The sequence below is a fragment of the Heterocephalus glaber genome, unplaced genomic scaffold (genome assembly GCF_053883595.1).
Source record: "Heterocephalus glaber isolate CG9 unplaced genomic scaffold, H.glaber_assembly_v1.0 deba00001606, whole genome shotgun sequence".
Taxonomy (NCBI): domain Eukaryota; kingdom Metazoa; phylum Chordata; class Mammalia; order Rodentia; family Bathyergidae; genus Heterocephalus; species Heterocephalus glaber.
In genome coordinates, this window is record NW_028258377.1 from 35,735,328 (window position 1) to 35,756,176 (window position 20,849).

General features: G+C 37.0%; 1 long non-coding RNA gene across 1 annotated transcript in view; it reads right to left on the reverse strand.

The window, feature by feature from the left end:
• Window positions 1–20,849, reverse strand: part of LOC110345035 (uncharacterized) — a 172,068-nt gene that overhangs the window by 53,267 nt on the left and 97,952 nt on the right. The window lies entirely within an intron of this gene.

Genomic DNA, 20,849 nt, shown 5'->3' on the forward strand with positions numbered 1-20,849 from the left:
GCTTATCCCATTCCAATTCTGTTACCTTGTTTCAAGAACTTAAATATTACAGTATTTTCAACTATCTATGAATCAACTCTTGAATTTTTCCCTTACAGAGAATTTTTCACCAGGAAAAATGACGCTGAAATTTTCTGCATGCAAGAATGTCTATTATTACAGACAATTATTATGCAGCACATTTAACTTCACAAAAAAGCTAAAAACACTGACATCATTTACTTTTACTCTTAACAATAATCCTGAGTTTTATTTTATGTGGAATTTTTCACACACAGAGAAGGTGAGTTTAAACATCTGAACTAAAATTTTGGTACTTAAGGGTAGGATGTTAGAATTTGAAAACAGATCCAACACCTCTAAGTCCTCATATGTTTTAGAATCACGTTGGGCAAATAATCATTGATTCACGTGCTTTTCTTGAATGCCAAAGAGAATTTATAGCTCTAAAGCATATAGGGAAGATAAATTAGTGGGAGAAAATGGTAGGTTTGATGTGTTAATGTAACAGTGTGTGAGGAGACATGGTTTCTTCAGAATGAAATATATTAGCTATGTAGAAGCACTTGCTGAAACATGTGGAGCCAAGATTTACACTCAGGTGAAGCACAATGGACAGAAAATAATCCATCCATGCATTCTACATATACTGGTCTTCTGGACAAAGAATTACACATGTGGGAAGAGCTATCAGTCAGTAAGCAGCAAGACAGCTGGCCGAACCATACTTCTGTCTTCCCTTACGGCGTGTCATGTTTACTGGGGGAAGACAATATTATTTGTTTTGCCAGAAACCCTGCTTATTGTTGTACAGATTTTCTGCTTCCCAGTTCTAGAGGGTCCCATTCACTTTCATAATTTCTGTTTATTTGTTGAGATGTCGAGGTAATTTTCAGGTAGATGTGACAATAAAGATATAAAGAATGATATAAACAAGTTATAAAGAACCCTAAATTGGAAAAAATATTATCAGGTGATAGTAGAGCTGTGTTGTGCCTCAAAAAGACAAAGCAAGCAAGCAAGAAAGCGTGCAAGGAAGGAAGGAAAGAAGACAGAGGGAGGGAAGGAGGGAAAGAGGGAAGGAGAGAGAGAGAGAGATCAATCGAGACATTGTCTTAACTGGCAGGATAAAAATCCCTCATCACTGCAGACAGGAAATCCAATCAAGGGAAAAAATCTAGAAATCAACAGAAAAAAGGATGAACTGCTCGGGAACTGTGGCCCATTCTGTCTTGATTTTGCCTCACCTGAGTTCCGTATCTGTTTAGGAAGTTCATGATCTCGGCCCAATTCTTCAATCTCTCTGCTCCTGTGTCCAAGTGACACTGGAAAAATTCATTTCAATAGGAAAACTAAAGTCTCTCCAGTCCAGTCTTCAACCCTTACCTCCTTTTTGCATATGGCCCTGTATATCCTTTCATCAGGAACTCCGGGCTACTAAATATGATTTTCATCAACTTTCTTTCCTGGGCCCAACCATGGACCTACCCTAGATGTATCAGGCATAACCTTCATTCCTTCTGTCGTGGAAAGTGTCGGTGTGGAATTTGTTCCCCAAACCACTTCCTCTTATGTATGTTCATGCTCTCTTTGCAACACTTTGGATACAACTGTAGGCTGAGCAACAGCATGTCGCTCTTCCGGAGCTGCTGGAAATGCAACTTGCCTAAACTCATATCCTCTACTCTACATTGCTTTCTCCTATGGATATTTTCAATGTCATTTGACCAGTCTACAAAGCTCTAGACCTCGGAGTAAGGCTTGATTTTTTAACTTTCCCTCACTTTATGTATAACACATCAATCCATGTAATCAACCACTATGTCCCACAGATTTTGCCTTTTAAATGATTCTTAAATCTGACCCTTGATGCCTTCCACTGCCAAGCAGTTTCTGGATGTCACGCTTCTGGACAGCCTCCTAATGATGCCATGGCCCCTGGTATTGTCTTCTTCGACTCCTTCTCCATAACCGAAAAGGCTATTTATATAAAATACAACCCCGAATGTACAGATCCTCTGCCTAAGACCTTACTGACCTACTGTTGCAACCTCAGCTCTCACTTGAGCAGTACACTATCTTAGAGAAGAACTCTCTCATTTTAACCTGCAGAAATCCACATTCATCTGTAATTCTCTGTGCATATCTCCTCGGCTCGGCTCTGCTCAGTGTACCTTCTTCGGGAAATGCCATGTTAGCTTCAGCCTCACCTGTGTCATAACCCTTCACCCGGCTTCACTCTCATTTCAGAGCTCTGGCACCCCCTCCTCCGGGGAGACTTTCTCACGCAGCATTGTTGCCAGACCTGGTGAGACAACTCATCTTCTCTATTCCCACAGTAGCCACTAATAAGATCATCGCTGTTCTTAGATAGTGTATTACAATTTGGTATTTTGTGTTCTTTTATGCTTCACTACAATCCAGCTTTTGGAGAAGGGATGGGAAAACCATAGCTAAGAAACCACATTCATTCCACCACCTCTTTTAGTAAATTTATTGGCAGGTGGCCATGCCTCTTAGCAGTCATACTGTTTGTGTTTTCATACCATGACACCAAAGTGGAGTGGCTGTAATGGAGGCCAGATAGTCAATATTTAGCCCTTTGGAGAAAACATTTGTGGACTCTCTTAAAGGAAAGTAGCTGGTTCAATCGCTTTAGCATCCTTACCCCTTTTCGGGAGCTTTCCGTAGTGTGGGAGTTTGACAAATATTTTAAATCACATTACTAAATTACTAAAGTAGTTCTGAAGTTTCACAGCCTACTTCATTGAATATTGAGCAGAAATAGGAATTGTTCATGATTAAGTCCTTAGAGTGAATCATTCAACTCAACTCTCAGAACAAAAGTGCCCCATGTGGGCATTTTAGCGGTTTCTTCTAAGGAAATCAATTATGATCATTATTTTTAGTGACATTAAAAACCATCTAACAAGGAGTTTCTCTCTCTACTAGAACCAGAACTCACTAGATATGGATCTTTTCTGTGATTTCATGGTAAAAAGATAAATACATAATGATTGTTTAATTTTAGTCTTAACTATATTTAAAACATCTAGCTTTCCCCAAAGCTGTTTAAGGTGAATGGTCCAGAGGTGAAATCAATTTTATAAGTAACAACAAACGACGTACACAGCATTCTCCTAAGCACTGCAGGTCATATGAAGCTGGGAAAAGCACTGTATCATCCTCTCAAATGATTTTCAATCAGTGATGAAACTGACTCATACATAAATGGTCATGAGCATTGAAAACATATTGCTTATGCCTCAAGAAAGCAAAGGTCATATTGTGACTGGGAGATTTGGGTTGTGAGTCAGAGAAAGTAATCACATGCTATTCTGTCTCTCTTCTAAATGCAGCAGCCGTTGAAGACTTTGAAATAAACAGCAGGCAGACCGGAGAAGACTTCAAAGACCACTCAGAAGGCAGTGGCACTAACACGCTCATGCTTCCCCTGCAACATCTCCATGCCTAAATTCCACCCAGCCTAAAATGTGGATGTGCATACAGACAGGGACAGGGGGACCCAAGAGCCCTCTAGATACAACTCAAGGAGTGAGAAAGAGGAATAGAACAATCAGCTGCTTTTCTCTCTTTGCACCCTCAGTCTTTTCTGTTATGTTACGCCTTTGTCCCCAAGCACTGTCATGGCAGGGGGAGTCCTAGGAGGCACAGGATCCAAAGCTCTGAGGAAAAAGACTTCCTCTAAGATCAGAAGAACTACACACTGGAGGTGGATTGACTGATTTTGTTTTTCTTTTGCTTTTTTCTCTTGCTGTTTCACCTTGGATTTTGGAAAGTTTTTAGGAAATGCATGGCAAAGCAGGGTAACTATCAGATTTTTTGGCTAGATGATTGAAAAAGAAGCTAAGCCTCTCAAAAACAGGAAATGTCAGGGAAATTAAAGATGATAGAGATGAGGGAGAGACCTTGTAAAGTTGTTTATGAACTCTGGAGTTCGACTCCATGCTGTGTGGATCTGACTGTAAACCAGATCCACAGACACAGAGAGCTGAACTATGAGACAGACCTTGCGCAAGCCTCCCACTAGGTGCATATGTATAAAGGACGGATGCAAACAGCTCCACAAAGGCCTTGTGAACAGAACCGATGGGGGGGCGGGGGGGCAACTCATGTAAACTGAGAACTCATGGCCGAAGTCCAACCAGCTTGAACACAAGTTAAAACAGAAACACTGAAATTCTCCGTGAAATTCAAACAAGAATGAGACTTATAAAATACACTCAAAAAAGCCTAAAACAATTCAAAATTGTACAGTATTTGAAGAACTGGGAAAATCTTGTCATATATGAGACAGCAATGCCAAGATGACACAGATATTGAAATTATCTAATAAAGACTTTAAAGGAGCTATTATAAAGTTCCAAGTAATTGTGAATACTCTTGAAATTAAGTCTCAGAATAAAAAGACATAAGGAAAAACTAAATGAAAATTTTAAACTGCAAAACACAAACAGAAGTATTTCTTCATTAATTTATTTTTCTCTTTTATTAGTATATGATTGTGATATATAATAAATCTATTGTGGGGAAGAGGTACTTATGTAAGTAACAGAGATATTTAATAACTCATTACAAACACAGGCAATAGCAGAATGCAGATGACCAAAGAAACATTTAGCAAATGTAAAGACAGCTGAATAGAAATGATTAATCGGAAAAATAAAATCACTGGAAAAATATAAACAGAGCTTCTGGTAGAATGATACAAAATGTCAAATATTTGCCTTATGAAAGGTGGCAAAAAGAGAAGGAAAAGTGCAATGTATGGAAAAATATTTTGAGAAATAATGTCAGCAAACTTCCCCAATTTAAGAGAAAATATACTTCTACAGTTTGAGTGATCTCAGAAAATCCAAGTCAGGATAAACTCAATGAAATCCATGTCAAAACACATCACAATGAAACTATTGAAAACTATTCCCAAAGACAAATACAGAAATCAACCTAAGTAAAGTGATACATTACTTACATGTTTGCAAAATTCAAGTGTCATTCTGTTTCTCATCAGAATGCACACAGCTGGGAAGGAAATAGAATAGCATTTTTATAGTACTAAAAGAAAATATTTGTGCAACTAGAATTTTGTATCCATAAAAATTTCATTTAGAGGGGCCGGGGATTTAGCTCAGTGGTTTCGCTGCCTGATGCGCAAGCTCATGGACCCGAGTTCGATCCCCGATACCTTAAAAAAAAATTTTTTTTCATTTAGAAATAAAAATAAAGCAAAGACATTCTCATCTGAAAGACAACTAAGAAATTTGTGCCTCAGAAAAAAATGTAAAGATCTTCAGGGGAAATAAAAGGAAAGTCATTAAGAAATCTAAGAATATCAAGAAAGAATAAAGATAAGAGAAATGGTATCTGGATACAAATATGATATTTCTCAGCTACTGACTTTTAAAACATACTTCACTATTGAATGTAAAATTATAACATTGTTTAATGCTCTTTTCAATTGATATGTATGTAATAATATATTTTAAAACAATATAAATAAAAATTTTAACGACAGGTTTGAACACTGTACTTAGAGTGGTAAAATATTCATTCTAAATGACAGAAAAGGTAAATATTTACATTGCCCTCTCTAGAAAAATCACTACCAAAATTATAGGGCAATATATTAATTGGCCTAATTTCAATATATTTGCATCTCAGGGAATAGAAAGACCCCAAAATTGAGAGAAGTGCAGAAATTGCTGCTTGGTAATCAGCACACACACAGCATTTATGAATTATATTTTCCATATATACGGCCACAATTTGTGGCATACAAGAACAATTACAATACTGACAACAAAGATCACTGGCCAAAGGTCAGCATAAAAAATGCACTACTAATAAAAAAGATTATAATAGTGTAAGAATTAACCAAAAGCAATAGAGACATAAGTGAGTACATGCTCCTGGGAAAACAGCTCCCATGCACCTGCTCAAAGCAGAGTGGCCACAAACTTCAATTTGCAAAATATAGCATCTGCAGAGCACAATCATGTGAAGCACAGTAAAAACAAAGTACATCTGCATACTATAAAAACATTTTAAAAAAGCTTACTAAGACAACTATATTAATACTAGGGACATTTTTAAAATTCACGAAGAAGAGGGGCATTAAGTAATGTTGGCAGAGTAAGCTCATCAAGAAGAAATGATCCTAATTACATATACTCGTTGAAATAGAACTTTAAAAAAATACAAAGCAAAAACTGACAAACATGGAAAAACAGAGAAATAAATTCACAATTATAGCTGGAGACATCAATGTTCACCTCTCAGTAAAAAGAGACATTATGGCATTAATAAACAATAAATCATTACAATTTGGAACTCAACAACACTATTAACCAGTTAGAACAATCAATAATTTTAGAATACTTCATCCAACAACAGCAAAAGATGTTCTTTTTAAGTACACATAGACCACGCATCACAAAAGACCATATCTCAGGTTACAAACACAAGCTTTAACAAATTTAAGATAATTTAAATCACTCAAAGCATTTTCAAAGATCATAACGGAAGAAAAGTAGAATGAAATTAAAGAAAGATAGTATGAAAATATCCAAACACTTGGAAATCAAATAGTGTACTTGGAGATAATCCATATACCAAACAAAATGTCCTGAAGGAAATTAGAAAATATTGTGAAGTTTAAAAAAAAAAAAAAAGAGATACAGAAGGCAAAAGTTGTAGAATTCGTTAAGGAAGTGTCAACGGTTAAATGCATCACATTAAGGGCTTCCACATGTCATAGTTTAGATCTAGAGCAGCCCCATGAGTCTCCTGTGTTCAGAGGTGGGGCTTTTGGAAGGTGCTGTTAAGACTGGCCCTTGGTTGTGATCCAGAAGGGAGTATCTCCCAACTTGGCCACTCCCTGCTCTCTGGGCTTCTTAGCTGCCACAAGGTGAGAAGCTTTTCTCCACCAGGCCTTTCCACCATGCTGTATCTGCCTTGGAGCCAGCCATGAACTAAAAATAGGAGCCAAAATAAATCTTGCCTCTTCTAAGTCATCAGCCTTGGGTTTGGGTATTGTATTCCAGCGATGAGAAAAGTGACTAAAATAGATTTTAGGGGTTTTTTTTTCTTATTTTCCCCCAGTACTCAGGATTGAACTAAGGACCTTAGTGCTTGCCAGGCAGGCATAGCACCGCTGAGCTATATCCCTGGCCCAAGATAGACTTTGATACTTGAGAAGTGGGGGTCATTTCAATGACTACACCTGACAGTGTGTGTGGTTCAGAAGCCTTTGTAACTGGCTTGCAGGAGAACTTTGAAAAGGTTTGGAGATGCCAGCTAGAGAAGCCTTAGGATGCTGTAAGCCGAGCTTGATGCATGATACTAGTCAGAGCTGAGATGATCAGAATACTGATAAAAATGGAGATAGTAAAAGCCAACCTCAGGAAGTTTCAGTTGGAAACAAGTATTCCATTGGCAGTTGAGCAAGAGGCCATGTATTTTACGCTTTGGCAGGAAATTTGTCTACATTTTGAACATGTTCTGAGACTTTGCAAGAGATTAACATGAAGAGAGGTAAACTAATTCATCTGGTGGATGAAATTTCAATGGAGCTCAACATTCAAGCTTCAGCAAGGGTAATGTTGGCTGCTTTTAGCCATATCTACCATAAGAATTAGGACCAAAGAACATAGCTGAAAAACTTGAAGAATTCTGCATGTGGCCCAAAATGAAGTGCTGTAAAGTTGGGGCCAAGCACAGCTTGGTTGCTGAAGAGATTAGCACTTAAAGACAAATCAAGTTCTTTGCATCCAGACAAAAGGAAATGTATCTTGAAGGCATCTCAGGAATCAGCAAGAACCCGACCCTTCACTGGCTCACAGGTGTAAATGAGTAAAGGTAAACTTCTTTAAAAGACTCTGCTTTCTGAGAATGAAGCCCAAGGATGCCCTGCATGAGAGGAGCTGCCTAAGGAATTGGTTCCCCAGGATTTGATGCTCAGTCCTTAGCTATCCAGGCATTAAAAGGCATCTGTATCCATTATCCAAGGTTACCTAGCTACTGCATGAGCTGGCAGCCAACCTTGGCATCATTCACATGGTGCAAGTTTTATAGCCATACAAAATGCAAGAGTTCTGAGGTCATGGAGATTTCCACCCAGATTTCAAAGGAAGGCCTAGGAGGCCAGGGAGTGTGCCCTCAAGAGGCAGTGTGTGAATCTGTGAGAGTGAAGCTGAAAGAACAGCACAGACAGAGGAGGTTGGAGATGCTAGGAGCTTGGATCATCTGCTAAGAAAAGCTGTAGGCAGTGAGCAAAGCCATACTAAGAGAGAGGCTATGCAACTAACAATGCCAGAGCTACTCGCCAGCCAAGCTCATTGAAATTGACATCACTACAACTTGTCCAGGATGCTAGACATGGATATACAGGATTTAATTTTTGCCCTGTGAGGTTTCTGTCTTGCTTTATTCCCACCATCATCTCCCTTTTGTAATGGGAATGTTCATACGGTACCATTTTAGGTCAGTAGTATAAAATTTTTTTTTATTTTTACAGGGATTCATAGCTAATAGTTTGCCTTGAGTTTCAGGGTAGGCTTTGAAGTTGGAATTCTCAGCAATGTAGGAACTGTAAAAACTTTGGACTAAATGCATTTTTCACAATGGGATGGATATGAGCCTTTTGCAGATCAGAGATAGAATGTTAAGATTTAGAACTAGACTGTTGTCCAAAAGTCTCATGTTTTTCAGAGGTATGGCTTTTGCAAGGTGATTAGATAATGGGAATGACATAGCTGATCTCCTGTTGGTAAGGTCACCTGGTTAGACACGGCTTAATGAGGGCACAACCTAGAAGGACATACCTTATTTCCTGCCCTTTTCTTATCTTTCTGCTTCCTAACCATGAGCAACTTTCTTCTGCAAGGCCCCTCCATCATATTTCTGCCTTGAAGCCAGCTTGCCATGGACTGAAAAGGTGAGCCAAAATAAAACATCTCCTCCTTTAAGTTAGAGTGTTAGATATTGTATTCCAGCCACAAGGGTATTGGGGAATGATCTCATTAATAATATAAGCTTCCATTTTAAGGAACTAAAAAAATAGTAAAAGAGTAAGAACAGTCATAAGGAAAGAAATAAAAGAATGAAGAGTAGAAGTTAATGAAATATAAAATATAACAATGATAAAGAAAATCAGTGTCATTAAATGCTCGTTCACAAATTATTATATCAGGAAAGAAAGAGGTTATAGCAGCACAGACTTGCAGACTTTAAAATAATTAAAAGTATATTGCAAAGAGTTCTATGCATATGAATGCAATAACTTGAATAAAATTAATGAGTTCCTCAAAAATCATGAACCATCAAACAAATTAGATAACATGAAGAGTTCTATGACTATTAAAGAAATTAAATTCTGATTAGAATCAACAGAAAAAAATTTCCAAGCTCTAATGGTTTTTCTCATGAATTTTACCAAATATTATAAAAACAAACAATATTAATCCTAAGAATGTTTCTGAAAAAGTGAAGATAAAGCAATAATTCTGTATTTATGGTATAAGATCTGCATTGCCTTAATATGTAATGCAACAAATGATGATTCGAGGAAAGACAACTAATAACCAATATTACTCAAAGACAAAAAATATCCTGTAACAAATGTTAGCAAACCCATTTCAACAATTAACTCTACAACTAAGTGAGGCTTATCCCAAGAAGGTACTCTTTGTTCATCATCCAAAATCAATGAATCTATCATATGAATATTCCAAACAATGAAACCTACAGGATTACATAAATTGGCATAGAAAAAGAACTTTAAAAATTAACATCCATTCATAATAACACTCTAATGTATGAATAGAAAACAACTTCCTAAACCTAATATAAGATAAGTTTTTCATGATTCCACAGCTAACATCATATTTGATGGTAAAACACAGAATGTATGCCCCTAAGGGGAAAACTTATTCTTGATCTTCCTCTATTCTTGATCTGAAGAATATGACAAGGATATACACTCACCATTTTACTCAGTGTTATACTAGAAGTTTTACCTAGTGAAACAGCTAAGAACAAGAAACAAGTTATTTAGATTGATAAGAAAGATGAATGAGAAAATTTCAAGAATCCACCTAAACTTGGTTTTCATCAGGATACAAGGTCAACAAACAAAACTCAATTGTATTTCTACACAAAAACAATGAACAATTACAAACAGAATTTTAAAAATACTTAGAAATTCCAAAATAATGAAACACAAGTATAAATATAATAAAAATTGCACAGTATCTGTATATAAAAACTATAAAATGTTGATGAAATAAAAGAAAATCTAAATGGTAGGATGCAGCATGTTTATGGACTGAAAAATTTATCCTATAAAGATGTTCATATTCTTCTATTTGATCTATAGGTTTAACATAATTCAAAACAAAAATCTAGCAGGATTTTCCAAAGATATAGACAAGTTTATTTTAGTGTATGGGACAAGGTAGAGGGAAAATATGGCCTAAAGAAATCTGAATAAGAAAAATTTGGAGAAACCACAATTCCAAATTATAAACTTAGTATGGAGCTATAGTAATTAAGACAACATCACTTGGAAAAAGTGGTGGCAAACCTATGGCATACATTCTGCAGTCAGCTGTCTGTTATCACTGAAAGCTCTAAAAGATTCACCATCACAGCATAGGCCAATAAAGGATCCACAAATACACCAGCATAAACATGGCTATTTGATTCTTGATAAAGGTACAGAGGTAAATCAATGAACAGATAGTCTTTTCAACAAATGGTGCTAGAATAACTGGGCAGCCATGTCAAAAAGGTAAAAGAAAGATATTAATTTTCACATCACTTAGAAAAATTAACCCATAATCGATTATAAATCTAAATGAATAAACTATGTATCTTTCAGAAGAAAAGGAAATCTTCATGACCCTGAGTTAGGCAAATAATTCTTTTAAAAGCAGTATTATTTATTCAAATGAATAAACTTTTTAACATACAAGATTAGTGATGTGTTAATCAGTGACGAATTTAAATAGCTTTATGAAGATATAAGACATATATTTATGAGATATAATTTGCATAGAATAAAATTCAACCAAATTATACTATTCAGTGGCTTCTATTATATGAAATGAATTGTGAAACTATCACCATAATCTAATTTTAGGACATTGTTATTGCCCTGAAAAGAAATATTGTACTTGTCTGCAGTCCTTTTCACTCTCTCCCCAGCCCTTACTCCTAGGCATCCACTATTCTGCTTTGTTAGATACTTACTACATGACTAAAAGCTTGATTCATAAAATCCAACATGGAAAAAGTACGCTTCATTAAAATATAAAAACTTATACTCTATACAAGATACTATAAGGAGAATGAAAAAAATGAAAGGACACAGCAGCAAATTACAATTATAAAAATTAATCTGAATACAAGGTACACAAAAAACACTCCAAACTCAATGATGAAAACCACACCACCAGGCTGGGATTTAGCTCAGCGGTTCCATGGCCTGCCTCGCAAGTGCAAGGACCCTAGTTCGATCCCCTGGTAACAAAAAAAATTGAAAAAAAAATTCAAAGGGCCGGGGATTTAGCTCAGTGGTTTCACCACCTGCTGCACAAGCACAAGGACCTGAGTTCGATCCCCAGTACCAAAAAAAAAAAAAAAAAAAAAAAACCCACACAACCACAAAAGTAGAAAATTAGAAATAAATAATAGGCTGAATCATGGAAAATTAACAAATATGTAGAAATTAAACATATGCTGCTGAACAACTACTGAGTGAAAGAATAAATTACAAGAGAAATTTAAAAACATCTTAGGACATCCTCAAAATGAAACACAACCTACCAAAATTCATGGGATGCAGTAAAAATAGTTCTCCAAGGAAAGTCATTCATCTATAGCAAGCTGTACCAGTGAAATGGAGCCGGTTACCCAGGGGCCAAAGAATACCTGGATTGGGCATGTGAGAGCTAAGGTTAATTAAGGTTCACCAAGAGGTGAGCAGGAAAAGGTAGGCCTGAGACTGACAGGAAACAATAGGTTTGGGGGGGGTTTTTTGGTACCAGGGATCGAACTCGGGACCTTGTGCTTGCAAGGCAGGCGCCGGAACCACTGAGCTAAATCCCCGGCCCCAACAATAGCTTTTAGTAGCAGTAGGTTATACAATGACCCATGAGGACTGGCATCAGTGTGGCACACAGGGGAATTGCCAGAAGCTCAGTGGTGGTGGTCCAGATAAAGAAACTGCCAGAAGGTACTTCAAGTGTCCAGTGGCAGGCAGCTGGAAGTTGGCACTCCATAGTGATGTTTCTGTGTCCAGTTACCAAAGGGAAAGGGGGTTTATAAATTACCCTACATGTGAAGGGCACATAAGTAATGGGAAAAAAAAAAGAACTAAGATACATCATGTTCAGGTACAAACACCCACTGGTAAATGTAAATGTATTCTATACCTAAAATGTACCAATTAATATATAAATAAAAAAATAAAAAAATAAAAAATAAAACGTGTGACCAACAAAAGACAAAAAAATAAATAAATACATAACTAACTCTACTTGAGTAATGCCATCGTTAGCTTGCTTTGCTCCATTATAGATATGATTGGCATTTTGAGGAATATCTGAATCTGCATACGTACAGGAGAATGACTTTATAGATATGAGCAGGTACAGAGTTCTCACTTTCTTTTAGAGAGCACTCATCCAAATACTGTAGTCCCTGTCCACCTACAGTGTCCCCCGGTCTTGGCAAACATCGTGATAATGCAAAAGAGCAACTCAAGAGACAAGTTATTCTCTTTTTTCAGGAAGGACACAGAAGTTTATAGCAATAAACACATCAAACAAAAAGAAAACTCTCAAGTGAACAATCTAAAATTACTCTTCAAGGAGCTAGAAAAAGAAGAATAGTTAAGCCCAATGGAGGCAGAAGGATAAAATAATGAGGACTGAGCAGAAAGGGATGAAGAAGAGACTAGAAACACAATAGAAAATATCAATAAAACAAAGCGATCATTCTTGGGAATTAAACAAAACTGGTAAACCTTTAGCTAGACAAACAGAAAAAAGAGAGAAGAATTGAATAAATGAGAGTTTAAAAAGATGACATTAAAAATAACACATGAGTACAAAGCATCACACATGCCTATTATGAAAAACTATTTGCCAACAAATTGCACAATCTAGAAGAAATAGATATATTTCCTTAACCATGTAACATTGAATCATGGAGAGATTTGAAATTTGAAGAGAAATAATATGTATGGAGATGAATCAGTAATTAAAATCTCTCACCAATGAAAAGCTAGGGATAAAATACTGAACACTAAAAGAACTAATACCAATCTTTTTCAGACTCTTGCAAATTAAATAAATAAAAAGAAAGATGAGAAGAGAGGGAAAGAGGAAGGGGAAATCAGTAGAAGATACGCCATGTGCAAAAACCTAATAGCCTCAAAAAATGTAAACATTTTATGTCATAAACATGACATAAGATGAATAATATCAACAAAATTGAAATTATGGCAATGTACCACCACTCCCAGCACAGAGCAGGAGTCTTCTGGGTCAACGATCCATCACTTACAGCACAGAGGAGGAGGCTTCTGGTTCAATGTGCCACCACTCCCAGCGCACAGGAGGAGTCTTCTGGGTCAATGTACCACCACTCCCAGCACAGAGGAGGTGAGCACTCCCCTGCCCGCATCAAAATGAGAAGACGTGTAAACAAGCCTCAAAACCAAACTTGCAGATCACCTACAGCAAACCCAAAGGGAAATGAGATGGAACACTCTGATACTCAACCACCTGGACTCCCTGAACTGGCAACAAAAGAGGATCTGGAAAAAATGAAATCAGAAATACTTTCTCAGATAACAGCAGAGATTGTGCCCATAGTGGAAGACATGATTAATAAATCTAGAGAGGAGCTGAGGAACATGATGGAATCTCAACATAGGAAACAAATGGAATCCATAAAACACATGCTAACAGATTTCCAGGAGATTAAGAAAAAAAAAAATGGAAAGGAAATCTCTGTAAATAGGGAAGGGTGGAGGGAGTGAAGGGCACACAGGTAATGGGGGAAAAGATAAGAACTAAGATACATGATGTATGGGTACAAGTACCCAATGATAAATGTAAACATACTGTATACCTAAAATATATCAATAAAAGAATTTTTTTAAAACTCCATTAAAAGTCTATGGCTTCCGGGCCACAATTCCACCACTCCCAGCCCAGAGGAAGGGGCTTCCAGGCCGCTGATCCACCACTCCTAGCACAGAGGAAGGTGCTTCCAGGCCACTGTTCCACTCCTCCCAACCCAGAGGAGGTGAGCCCCCTGGGTGCCAATAGCAGCCCCCAGCAGCCGAAATGAAAAGACATGTAAAGAAGCCTCAAAACCAGACTTCCAGATCACCTACAGCAATCCCAAAGGGAAATGAGATGGAACCCTCTGATACTCAACCACCTGCACTCCCTGAACTGGCAACAAAAGAGGATCTGGAAAAAATGAAATCAGAAATATTTTCTCAGATAACAGCAGAGATTGTGCCCATAGTGCAAGACATGATGAATAAATCTAGAGAGGAGCTGAGGAACATGATGGAATCCCAACATAGGAAACAAATGGAATCCAGAAAACAGGTGCAAACCGATTTCCAGATCAAAATGTCCACTGAATGTCTACACAGCAGCATGAACCAATGTGAGGACAGAATTTCAGATATAGAAGATAAGATTGCAATTAGTGACCACGAAAAGAAAAATTGCTTCAAAATTGTAAGGGACTAAGAGAAATCAATCCAGCACCTGCTAGATGATGCAAAGAAGAATAACATAAGACTGATTGGAGTCAATGAAGAAACAGGAGAGAGTGCAGATGACTTAAAAAAACTGTTCACAGAAGTGATGGCAGAAAACTTCCCAAGCAGGGGAAAAGAACTTGACATACAGATAACTGAGGCATATAGGACTCCAACTAGCCTTGATTAAAAAAAAAAAACCTACACATAGGCATATAATTGTTAAGATTCCAGAAACACAACAGAAGAAGAAAGTTCTACAAGCAGTTAGAGAAAAGAAACAAATCACATACAAAGGAAAGCCCATCAGATTCACAGCAGACTTCTCAACACAAACCCTCAAGGCAAGAACAGCTTGGAGTGATGTATTCCAAGCCCTAAAGGAAAACAGCCTCCAACCCAGACTGATGTACCCTGCAAAACTATCTTTCAAAATGGATGGAGAAATAAGATACTTTCATGACAAAGAGCACCTTAGGAACTTCGTGAATACCAAACCAGCACTCCAAAGAATTTTAGACAATATCCTAGGAACAGACAAAGGGAACACAACCCCAGAAAGCACAGCAGAATGAACCCATTGGATGTGACAAGAAATTAAATGTAAAGGGGGTGAATCCAACAAAAAGAAAAAGTCATGATAATTATAACTCAATATGTATCATTTATAACCATCAATGTTAATGATCTCAATTCACCAATCAAAAGAAATAGACTGGCAGAATGGGTCAGGAAGCAAAATCCAACAGGATGCTGCATACGAGAAACACACTTAATTCAAAAAGAAACTCATAGACTGAAAGTTAAAGGGTGAAAAACAATACTCCATGTGACGGGAACCCGAAGAAAGCAGGAGTAGCTATCCTCTTTGCAGATCAAGTAGATTTCAAACCAACACTGATCAAGAGAGACAAAGAAGGACACTACATCCTTGTAAAGGGAACAATTCAACAGGAAGAGAAGACTAGTGCACCCAACTATATAAAACAAATACTAATGGACATGAAAAGTCATATATGCACTAACACAATTGTAGTGGGGGACCTCAACACCCCTCTGTCACAAATAGATAGATCAACTAGACAAAAAATAAGTAATGAAATACTAGAACTCAATCAAACTCTTGAACAAATGAACTTAACAGATGTTTACAGAGTGTTCCACCTCACAAAATCAGAATACACATTCTTCTCAGCTGCACATGGGTCATTCTCCAAAATAGACCACATACTCACACATAGAACATCTTTAAGTGACTGCAAAGGAATTGAAGTTATCCCCTGTATATTATCAGACCATAGTGTGATGATATTGGAGATCAAAGCAAAAGAAACTGGAAAAATTTCATAAACAAGTGGAAATTGAGCAACACACTTCTGAATAACCAATGGGTCACAGAGGAAATTAAAGAAGAAATCAGACAGTTCCTTCAATTAAATGACAATGACAATACAACATATCGGAATCTGTGGGACACAATGAAAGCAGTCTTATGAGGGAAATTCATAGCAGTGAATGCACATATTAGGAAAACAGAGTGAGCCCAATTAAACAACCTGATGCTGAACCTCAAGCTTCTAGAAAAAGAAGAGCAGGACAAACCCAAAGCTCATACAAGGGAGGACAATATAAAGATCAGAGCACAAATCAATACAATGGAGACTAAGAGAATGATACAAAAAAATTAATGAAGCCAAAAGTTTGTTCTTCAAAAGAATAAACAAAATTGACAGACCCTTAGCCAACCTTATCAGAAAAAGGAAAGAAAAGGCCCAAATCCATGCAATTAGGAATGAAAAGGGTGAAATTATAACACACCCAGCTAAAATCCAGAGGATCATCAACACCTACTTCGAGAACCTATATGCCAATAAGATGGAAAACACAGAAGAAATGGACAGATTCCTAGATACCTATGAATTATCAAAGTTGAACGAAGAAGACCTAAATATTCTAAACAACCCAATATAAATGACTGAAATTCAAACTGTAATTAAAAACTTACTAAGAAAAGCCAAGGTCCTGATGGCTTCACTGCTGAATTCTACAAGACATTTAGAGAGGAACTACTGCCACTACTGTATAAACTCTTCAATGGAATTGAAAGAGAAGCAATATTCCTGAATTCACTCCTGGAATCAAGCATCACCTTGATCCCCAAAGCAGAGAAAGACCCAATCAAAAAAGACAACTATAGGCCAATCTCACTAGTGAACATAGATGCAAAAATCCTTAATAACATACTGGCAAATAGAATGCAGAAGATCATCAGGAAGATCATATGCCCTGATCAAATGGGATTCATCCCAGGGAGGCAAGGATGGCTCAACATATGCAAATCAATAAATGTAATACACTATGTCAATAGAGTCAAGGACAAAAACCATATGATCATCTCAAAAGATGCACAAAAAGCATTTGACAAAATCCAACACTCATTTATGATAAAAACCCTACAAAAAATTGGAGTAGATGGTCTCTACCTCAATCTGATAAAAGCCATTTATGAAAAAGCAACAACCAATAGCATGCTAAATGGTCAAGAACTGAAATCCCTCACACTAAAATCAGGAACCAGACAAAGATGTCCACTATCACCACTCTTGTTCAACGTAGTCTTGGAAATATTAGCCACAGCAATTAGACAAGAGAAAGAAATAAAAGGAATAAAGATAAGAAATGAAGAAGTCAAATTATCATTATTTGCAGATGACAGGATACTCTATATAGAAGACCCCAAGAACTCCACCAAAAGTCTTCTAGACTTAATCACCAAATTCAGTAGAGTAGCTGGATACAAGGTCAACATACAAAAATCAATAGGTTTCCTCTACACAAACAACAGACTCACTGAGAGAGAAATAGGGCAAATAATTCCTTTCACAATAATACCCAAAAAACTGAAATACCTAGGAATCAAACTAACAAAAGAAATCAAAGACCTCTTCTCTGAAAACTATAGCACTCTGAAGAGAGACTGATGATGATATCAGTGGAATATGGAAAGGCATCCCCTGCTCCTTGGGTAGGAAGGATCAACATAGTGAAAATGGCCATACTTCCAAAGCTGCTATATAGATTCAATGCAATCCCAATTGAAATCCCAGCAGCATACTTCACATACCTTGAGAAAACAATCCAAACATTCATTTGGTACAAGAAGAGATCCAGAATAGCAAAAACAATTCTAGGTAACAGAGACATGGCAGGTGGTATTACAACCTCCACCTTGAAACTATACCACAAAGTTACTGTGATAAAAACAGTATGATACTGGCAAAAAAAAAAACAGAGCTGAGGACCAGTGGAATAGATTAGAAGATGCAGAAACAACTCCAGACACATTCAGCCACCTCATCTTTGCCAAAGGAGCGAAACACCTTCATTGGAGGAAAGATGGCCTCTTTAATAAATGGTGCTGGAAAACTAGGTTTCAACCTGCCAAAGATTAAAACGAGACCTATATCTCTCACCATGCACTAAACTAAAATCAAAATGGATTAAAGATCTAAATATTAAAACAGAAACGCTGAACCGGCTGGAACAGAGGTTAGGTAGAGCTCTTGAAGACGTCGGTGTAGGAAAAGATTTTATGAACAAAACCTCAGTTGCCCGTGAACTAGCACACACAAGCAACAAGTGAGATCTCTTCTTACTAAAAAGCTTCTGCACAGCAAGAGAAACCACCAGCAGTGTGAAGAGACAACCCACGATGGGGGAAAAAAATTTCACCTGCTGTTCCTCAGTCAAAAGTCTACTATCTAGAATCTATAAAGAACTTTAAAAAGTCAGACCTCCCAAATTTAAAGACCCAATCCAAAAATGGGCATCTGAAATGAACAGACATTTCTCAGACAAAGAAGTAGAAATGGCAAATAAACATATGCAAAAGTGTTCAGTATCACTGGTCATTCGAGAGATGCAAATGAAAACAACACTGAGATCCCACCTCACCTCAAAAAGAATGGCTGCTATCAAGAAATCAACCAATAACAAACGGGGGCGGGGCTTTGGGGAAAGAGGAACCCTGCTCCACTGCTGGTGGGAGTGTAGGCTGGTACAACCACTGTGGAAATAGTATGGAGAGACCTCACAGAACAAGGACTGGAAGTCCCATTTGACCCAGCTATTCCCCTGCTGGGGATCTTCCCCAAAGAATTAAAGGAATCCTACCACAGTGATGTATGTGCAGCCATGTTCATAGCAGCACAGTTTGTAATAGCTAAAACTTAGAAACAGCCCAAATGTCTATCAACTGGAGACTGGATAAAGAAAATGTGTTTTTTTAATAAAATGAAGTACTACTCAGCCATAAAAAATGAGAAATTAGAGACATTTATACCTAAGTGGGTGCACATTGAGGCCATACTCTTAAGTGAAATAAATAGGACACACGTGTGTAAATCCTGAATAGTTTCTCTAGTGTGAGAAACTGAAAGTGTAAATAAGGACTAAAAGGTATAATAGATAATGTGAAATAGGAAGAAAAAGGGCAAAGGGGAAGGGGAAGTGGGAGGGGCGGGGGAAAGGAAAGAAGGGAATGGAATTAATATGAGAAAATGAAAAAATGGAAACAAAGTCTTTTTAAATAGGGAGGAATGGAGGGGTTGAAGGGAAGGCAGGGGAAGGGGGAAAAATAAAAACCAAGAGAGATTACGTAAAGTTGCAAATTTCCAATGATGAATGTCATTTTATCATACACATAAAATGTACCAATAAAATAAAATTTTAAAAAATGAAAATAGGGAAAGGGTATTTAGAGGAGGAATGAGGAAGGTAAGAAAGGAGAAGGGGATTAACAACAAAAAAGAACCAAGCTGTATTATGTACATGTACCCACTCCCCAAAATGACTGTAAACGGCATGTACTGCAAACATGTGCTAATAAAGAAAAACCTTCAACAAAAGTACCAGTAAACTGTATTTACTAGTACATTAAAAGGATCATTCATCATGATCAAGTGGGATTTGTTCCTTCAAGGTTGGCTCAACATATGCAAATTCTACAACATGTGTCAGTATCAGAACTTCACATTGTACCCTCTAAATTTATGTAATTATTTGCCAACTAAAAATGGAAGAAAACTTGAAAAATTAAAGCAAACCTTTTTGTAAGAGTAAAAGGACAAGCAAATGGATAGATAGCAAATACAAAATCTATGCTTAGCTTTGGCCGCTACCTGTGTACCTCCCCCAGGACAAGTTAAAACCTACCCACTCTACCCTCTACAGTCTTGAGCTTTTATTTGCTTATTTAATAAACATTTCTATAGCACCTGCTACATGAAAGAAGGAACAATCATTTCTGACCTAGGTAAAGCTCAGGAACATGGAAAGTTCTTGAGATGAGGTAACATATAAACCAAATATTGAGAAACATAATTTTACTGAGAAAAATGGAAAAAATATATTGAGCATCTTCCTGTTTGAAGGTATAAAATTATCCACTACTTTTGAAAAAGGTCCAATACTGTTGGAGATTAGAATAGAGATAATTTGTATACAGGAGGAAAACGCTAGGCCAGGAACAGGTCACAGAAAGCTGCAAGTGCCAGGTAAAGAAATTTACACATAATTTATGTCTTATCTCCTTGCCAGCAAAGACTGCCTCATGTCTTGTTTCCTGGCCTTATCAAATGGACCTTATTTAAAAGAGATTTTGCACCACTGAAGCCAAAATTTAAGCACTAAAAGATGAATTTCAGCATGTACTTCAACACTGATTTATCATGTGAACTTTGGCTATTTAACTTCAGCATTTTCTTTTACCATGTGTAACATATAAGAATCTTTTCCAGACTTTCCTACTTTATGAAGCTTATCTGACAAATAAACCTCATTTTTAATGTGAAAGAAATTTTTTTAAAGTATAGCGTAAAACATTCTTTCAAAGTATGTTCCTGGCTTAGCACTTAGTGCAACCAAAGCACTTACTAAAAATGCAAATTCTCATGTCCCACCCAAGACCTATTGAGTTATAGATGCTGAGGTGGTGGGTAGCAATATGCTTTAACAAGTTTTCATCATTATTTTGACGTAT